Here is a 7,722-nt window from a genome sequence, read left to right on the forward strand (position 1 = left end):
AGTCCTGGAGGCGAGCATGGGAGGAGGTGATGAGGGAGCTAGAGAGCAGGAGATTTTGAGAGGAGCGAAGAGAGCAATTCGGTTGGTGTTTTGAGACTAGGTTAGTGATGTAGCTGGGGGCTAAGTTGTGGATGGCTTTGTAAGATGTTGTTAGTATTTTGAATTTAATTTGTTGGCTGAGCCGAAGCCAGTGGAGGGCTTGACAGAGAGGAGCAGCGGACACTGAGCGATTGGTAAGGTGGATGAGTCTGGCGGCAGCATTCATGATGGATTGAAGGGGGGATAGCCTGTGTAGGGGTAAGCCAATGAGAAGGGAATTGCAGTAGTCGAGGCACGAGATGACCAGGGAGTGAACTAGGAGCTTTGTTGTGTCTTTGGTTAGAAAGGGGCGTATTTTTGAGATGTTGCGGAGGTTGAGGTGGCAAGATTTGGACAGTGATTGGATGTGGGGCTTAAAAGAGAGTTCAGAGTCCAGAACAACACCTAGGACCTTGGCGTGCGGGGATGGGCTTATAGTAATGCCATCGATATTGACAGAGAGATCAGGGGAAGGGGAAGGTGGTGGAGGAAAGATTATAAGCTCGGTTTTGGACGAATTGAGTTTGAGGTAATGGTGTGACATAGACTGATATATCAGATAGTAGATTAGTAATACATGAGAAAGACTGAGGGAGAGAGCTGAGGGGTGGATAAATAGATTTGAGTATCGTCAGCATAGAGATGGTATTGGAAGCCGTGGGAGGCTATCAGCTGACCTAGAGAGGACGTGTAGATTGAAAATAGGAGGGGTCTGAGAACAGAGCCTTGGGGGACCCCAACAGAAAAAGGAAGAGGAGAGGAGGAAATAGAATTGTAACGCTAATAGAGTAGGAAGATAACCAGTAAAGAGTACAGTCATGGAGACCAAAGGCGTGGAGTTTTTTTTTGAGGAGGGGATGGTCAACCGTATCAAAGGCAGCAGAAAGGTCCAGGAGGAAGAGTACAGAGTAGTGTCCATTGGTTTTGGCAGTTAGTAGATCGTTTGTCAGTTTTAGGAGAGCAGTTTCAGTGGAGTGTTGAGGCTGAAATCCAGACTGAAGGGGATCAAGGAGGCTATTCTCGGCAAGGTGGTCGATTGTAGACCAGACGTTCAAGGAGTTTGGATAAAAAGGGAAGCAGGGAAATAGGGCGTAGGTTTTTTAGATCGGTTGGGTCCAGTGAGGGCTTTTTAAGTATGGGGCTGACTAGTGCATGTTTTAGAGAGTTGGGGAAGATGCCAGAAGAGAGGGAGAGATTGAAGATGTGGGTTAGAGAGTGTAGAATAGGGCCAGAGGGTGAACGTAGCATTTGCGAGGGAACAGGATCCAGAGGGCAGGTGGTTAAGTGGACGTTAGCAAGTAGTTTAGCAACCTCATCTATAGTAGTGGGGTTAATTGAGGGAAGTAGTGATTGCCCCTGTGGGCATGAAGCGTGAAGCATGGAAGGTATCTGAACAGCAATGATTTCCTCACGATTGTATCAATCTTCTGTTTAAAGTGGTTGGCAATCTCCTGGGCAGTGAGTGAGTCAGTGGGAGGAGGTAGTGGAGGACGGAGTAGAGAATTAAAGGTAGCAAAGAGTTGCCGGGGGCGGGATGACAAGTTGTAAATGAGAGTGATAAAATGGGTCTGCTTGGCGTTGTGGAGACTGGAATTGTATTTTTGGAGGGCAGATTTATATTGGTGGAAATCTATCTGAGACCAAGTCTTTTGCCACAGGCGCTCAAGAGCATGGCTATACTTTTTAAGACTTCTAGTGTTATCTGTTTGCCAAGGTTGAAGGGGTCGGGGCCTGATTCGATGTGTAGTGAGGGGGGCCAGTGTGTCAAGGGAGGCTAAAAGTGAAGTGTTGTAGACAGAAGTGGCTAGGTTGGTGCAGGAAAGGGGTGCAATTTTGTCATAGAGGTGGTCGTTGGCAGAGTAAAGAAGAGAAGGATTGAGATGGCATAGGTTTCTGCGGGTAACTGTAAGGTAGCTAGAGGGAGAGGAGGTGGAGGAGAGGGAGAAAGTGAATCTAATAAGATAGTGATCAGAGAGAGGGAAAGGGTTGTTTGAAAGGTTGTGCAGGGTGCATAGGTGGGAGAAAACCAGGTCAAGGGTATTGCCTTCAGAGTGAGTAGAAGCATGTATCCATTGCTTCAGGTCAAAGGAGGAGGTTAGACTGAGAAGTTTGGAAGTGGCAGGATTATTAGTATTAATAGAGATGTTGAAGTCACCGAGAATGATTGTGGAGATTTCGGAAGAGAGAAAGTAGGGTAGCCGGGCATGAGAAGTCGTCAAGAAAGGTTGATACTGGTCCAGGGGGGCGGTAGATCACAGCTATCCTTAGAGAAACAGGGGAGAAAAGACGAATGCAGTGTACCTCCAATAAGGAGAGTGACAGAGAGGGAGGTGGGTGAAGTACCTGAAAGGTGCTATGTGGGGCTAGAAGGATCCCAACACCCCCTCCGTTGCGTCCACTGGGTCTGGGGGAGTGAGTCAAGAGAAGACCACCTTGCGATAGGGCAGCAGAAGACGTGGTGTTGGATTAGTGAAGCCAGGTTTTCGGTGATGGCGAGTAGATTAAATGAGTTAGCAATAAAAAGGTCATGGAGAGAGGGGAGTTTATTACAGACAGAGCGGGCATTCCAAAGGGCGCAAGAGAAAGGGAGTCTGGTCATGGGAAGAAGAGAGATGGGAACTAAATTGTGCTGATTGCGGCTGTGGCCAGAGGGTGCAGGGTGTAACGCTCCGGCGTTTGTTTAGTGAAATGGATATGCAGCTGCAGAATTTCCACTCAGTAGTCGTGCAGAGATGTGTTGAATCACCATATCCAACTCTCCAGACTCATCATTGTGGCCCAGCCTGCCTCAGCATGCAAATATACAGGCACTCAGTTAAGATGTTCCTGGAGTGATAGGTTGTATACGATAGTATAGAGGTGATGTGCTGAAAGGACAGGCGTGAGTAGTGATAGCAATGATAGGCACTCAATAGTAATGTTAAGGAGTGTTAGCAGATGGTGATAGATAGTATGCAGATAGGTTAGCAATCATGTACAATTAACAGGTGATAGGGGACAGCAGATGAAGTGTACAGGAATTGCTAACTCAGTGCAAGGATATAGATGGTAGTAGACTCAAGAGCTAGCAATCTATGTAACAGTGCAGATGATAGAAATAGTAATGCATAGATAGCAACAGTCTTTAGTATACAAGAGTAGATAGTGCAAGTTGATAGGAAGGAATCCCCTGCGGGGAACTTATCACTAGTTGGTTTTAGAGAGATGAGGGGTCCGGTAATGAGGAAAAGGATCGGTAGCGAGATACAGGATCCGTAGCGAGATACAGGAAATAGCTGGAGGTTTCGGCAGCGTCAGACAAGGCTGTGTAACAAGCGGTTTGTACGAACACCTTGTGAGTGAAAACCGGCGATTGAAATAGCCGCTCAGAGCGGCGCCTAGTGATGACGTCACGAGATTTAAAGGGACAGGTAGCTATATGCGGAAGAATTGGGCTGGAAGGGTACCGAAGGTACCAGAATCTTACAGTACCCCCCCCCCCCTTAAGGCCGGCTCCGGAAGGCCTATAGCACTGGTCTCTCCGGGTATTTGGAGCGGAACCTTCGTATAAGCCTGGGAGCGTGAACGTCAGAAGTATCCAACCAGGTGTCGTCTTGGGGTCCATAGTTTTTCCATCTTATGAGATATTGGAGTTTCCCTCTGTGGATACGAGAATCCAAAATCTCCTTAATCTCAAATTCTTCTCCGCCTTCAACTTGTACTGGAGGTGGAGGCGAGATGGTAGGTCTTATTCCTTGGTTGGGAACATGTGGTTTCAGTAGCGACACGTGAAAGATGGGGTGTATTTTAAGATCTGCAGGTAAGGTGAGTTGAACTGCAGCTCTTCCAATGAGCTTCTCAATTGGGAAAGGTCCTAGAAACAAAGGCCCAAGCTTTTTACTGGGGATCTTTAACCTTAAGTTTTTCCTAGATAGCCAAACGAGATCCCCAATAGCATATTGAGGAGAAGGTCTTCTACGGAGGTCGTAGTACCTTTTTTGTTGGCTATGGGCATGTGAGATGGTGGTGTTAAGTAAACCCAGAGAGTCTTTTATTTGGGTAAGATAGTCAGAGGCTACTGGGTTACTTGATGGCAGGATGCGTGGTGGAAGAAGTGTGGGATGAAACCCATAGTTTAGGTAGAATGGACTTTGCTTAGTAGTGCTGTGGGTTGCGTTATTGTAAGCAAATTCTGCCAGAGGGAGGAGGTCCACCCAATCATCCTGTAGGTATGAGGTGTAGCAACGCAAATATTGTTCAATGCACTGGTTGACTCTTTCAGTATGTCCATTGGTCTGAGGGTGGTAGGGAGAAGTAAGTTTTCGCTCAATTCGTAGTATATGACATAGAGCTTGCCAAAACTTGGAGATGAAATGTGAACCTCGGTCAGATAAAAGAGTCTTTGGAATTCCATGTAGCTTGAACACATGTTTTACTAGTAATTCCGCTGTTTCCTTAGATGAAGGTAGTCTGCGAATAGAAATGAAATGTGCCATCTTTGTCAGATGGTCCACTGACACTAGAATGGTAGTAAATCCTTTGGAAGGTGGTAATTCTACTATAAAGTCTAAGGACACAACTTCCCATGGAACTTTGGGTATTGGTAGACTGCAAAGTAGACCAGATGGTTTTGTAGTGTCAATTTTTGACCTTGCACAGATGTCACATGAGGAAACAAATTTTTGTAAAGACGTCTTCATATCAGGCCACCAAAATTGCCTGGTGAGCAAATTGAATGTCTTAGTCATACCCATATGTCCTGCTATAGGTACGTCATGTGATAATTCCAAGATCTTGGTACGCATACCAGGAGGTATGTAGAGTTTGTCGTTAAAGTAGAGGAAGCCTTCTGCATCAGCACTTAGTTGTGGTGGTGGTGAATCCAGTCCTATACTGTGCAGAATCTCTTCCTTCAAGGAACGGACAACACCAATAATACGGTCATGGGGTATTATAGGAAGTGAAGGGATTTCGGCGCAGTTATCTTCGGTTAGCCGTGATAGCGCATCCGCTTTTTTGTTTTTGTCTGCAGGCGTGTAGGTCACTAGAAAGTTGAATCTTAGGAAGAATAATGACCAACGTACCTGCCGGTGGGAAAGAGTCTTGTTGGTTTGAAGGTATTGGAGATTCTTATGATCTGTATATATGAGTATTGGCAATCGAGTACCTTCAAGTAAATGTCGCCAATTTTCTAGTGCCAATTTTATGGCAAGCAACTCTTTTTCACCCACTGGGTAATTCACCTCTGGGCTACTTAGTGATTTAGAGAAAAAAGCAACTGGGTGGAGTGGTGAAGTATTCGTTGGTCGTTGGGAAAGAACTGCTCCTACAGCCATATTTGACGCATTTACCTCCAGGATGTATTGAAGGGATGGGTCTGGATGGCGTAGTATGGGAGCAGAAGTGAAGCTTGATTTTAACAAGCGGAAAGCTTTATTTGCTTCTTCAGACCATTTGAATGGTTTCTTTACACTTGTAAGTTGTGTGAGTGGTCTCACAATAGAAGAGAAGTTCTTGATAAACTTCCTATAGAAGTTTGAAAATCCAAGGAATCGTTGTAATGCCTTACGAGTTGTTGGTACAGGCCAATCCAGTATACATGATATCTTGCTCATATCCATCTTGATACCGTTCTTAGATATGATGTATCCTAGGAATAGTACTTCTTCCTTGTGAAATAGGCATTTTTTTAATTTTACGTATAAGTTGTGTGCGAGTAATCTGGATAACACAAGTCTTACATGTCTTACATGTTCGGACAAGGACTGAGAATAAATGAGTATATCATCCAGATATACCACAACACAAACATCAAGTAAGTCTCTGAAGATGTCATTTATGAATCGTTGAAATGCTGCGGGAGCATTACACAACCCAAAAGGCATCACTAGATATTCGAATAATCCGTATCTGGTTCTGAATGCCGTCTTTCACTCATCCCCATTACAGATTCGGATAAGGTTGTATGCCCCTTTTAGGTCCAATTTTGAAAAGTAGGTAGCTCCACGCACTTGTTCAATAAGTTCGGGAATGAGAGGTAAAGGATAGCGATCCTTTATCGTAATGGTATTTAATTGCCTATAGTCAATAATAGGCCTGAGACTTAAATCCTTATTGCGGACAAAGAAAAGTCCTGCAGCTGTGTAAGAAGTAGAGGGTCTAATAAACCCTTTCGCTAAATTCTCATCCAAGTATTCCTTGAGATGAGAAAGTTCATCCTGAGAAAGAGGATAAACATGACCGAAAGGTAGTTTACTATTAGGGAGTAGATCAATAGAACAATCGTAGTCCCTATGGGGAGGCAATACATGAGCATTTTTCTCAAGGAAGACTTCTGATAGAGGTGTACGTTTAGTAAACTGAGAAGTTTTCTCTCAGTTCACTTCTCGGCAGATCTCAGAGAAAAAATATCTCCTCTGGAACCCAGTTTAGAAGGCGGAGAACTTCACTTCTCACAGGGTGATCAGAGGAGAAGTTTTTTCTCTGAGAACTGCTGAGATCTGTGTATAACTGGGTGGACTGCCTGTAATCTCACGAGATATTGTGAGATTACAGGCACTGCTAAGTTTAAAAAGTGAAACCAAAGTTTAAAAGAACTCGTAATGACATGTTCTGACACATGAAAACATATCTATACACACACACACACATGCACGGTATATATACATACAGTATATATATATATATATATATATAATATATATATACACACACATACACACACACACACACACATACATACCAGTACATACATACATACATACATGCCAATCTGTATGCAATTGCACTGTGTGTTGGCAGATTGCATGCAGATTGTACACCAGACGGAGATCTGCGTGTGTGTGGTGTCCCAGCAGACCAGTCTGCGGACAAACTGTTGGGTGGTGGCAGGCTCTCGTTTGTGGTGTGTGGGTGTGGGGACAGTGGGAAGAGTGATCAACACAGGGGTTCTGGCTTGTAGGATAGCTGGAGGAATCCTAGTAGTGTGTGGTAATTGCTAGACTGCTCTCCAACCCTTAGAGTGCATCAGATTGTATGTAAGATTTGTATCTGCCTGTGTGTGGTCAGCCAGCTGGATTGGACTGGAGTCTCCCTCTAGTGGTGACCGAAGGCAGTGCAGGCTGTGAAAGTATTGCAGCCAATCTAATTACTTAAGCCCCGTACACACGTACCGATCGTCGGCCGAACGATTGGCCGTCTTTTGTCCCCGGGCTGTCGTGTCCGCTTAAAAGTGCAAAAGACTGCACACGAATTTTGTCCGCCGACTGCAGAAGTGATGTCATGTGATGGTTAACTTTCCCTGTGTTTTTTCTTTTCTGAGCATGCCCAGTCTTGCAAATCTGCTGTCTGTCGGCTGAATTCTGTACTGACTGGCGAACAATCGGCCGTTCTGGTGTCGGCATACAAAAATTTTAATGCTTGCACGATAGATTCTGTTCGGCCGAAAGTGCGCTGTCGGCTGTCGGAAGCATCATACTAACAAGCCTACATTCGGCCGATCGGTCGTCGGCCGAATCTTTTCGGCCAACAATCGGTACGTGTGTACGGGCCTTTAGTAGGAATATTCTTTATTTCCGTTATCCCCTTATACTGCCCAGTCACGATTCATCACGTCTCGGTTAGCTAGTCACCGTGGGCGTGGTTGAATCGTGACAGATTGGTTTC

Source organism: Pelophylax lessonae, assembly GCF_965119305.1.
Source record: "Pelophylax lessonae genome assembly, chromosome: 2".
Lineage (NCBI taxonomy): Eukaryota > Metazoa > Chordata > Amphibia > Anura > Ranidae > Pelophylax > Pelophylax lessonae.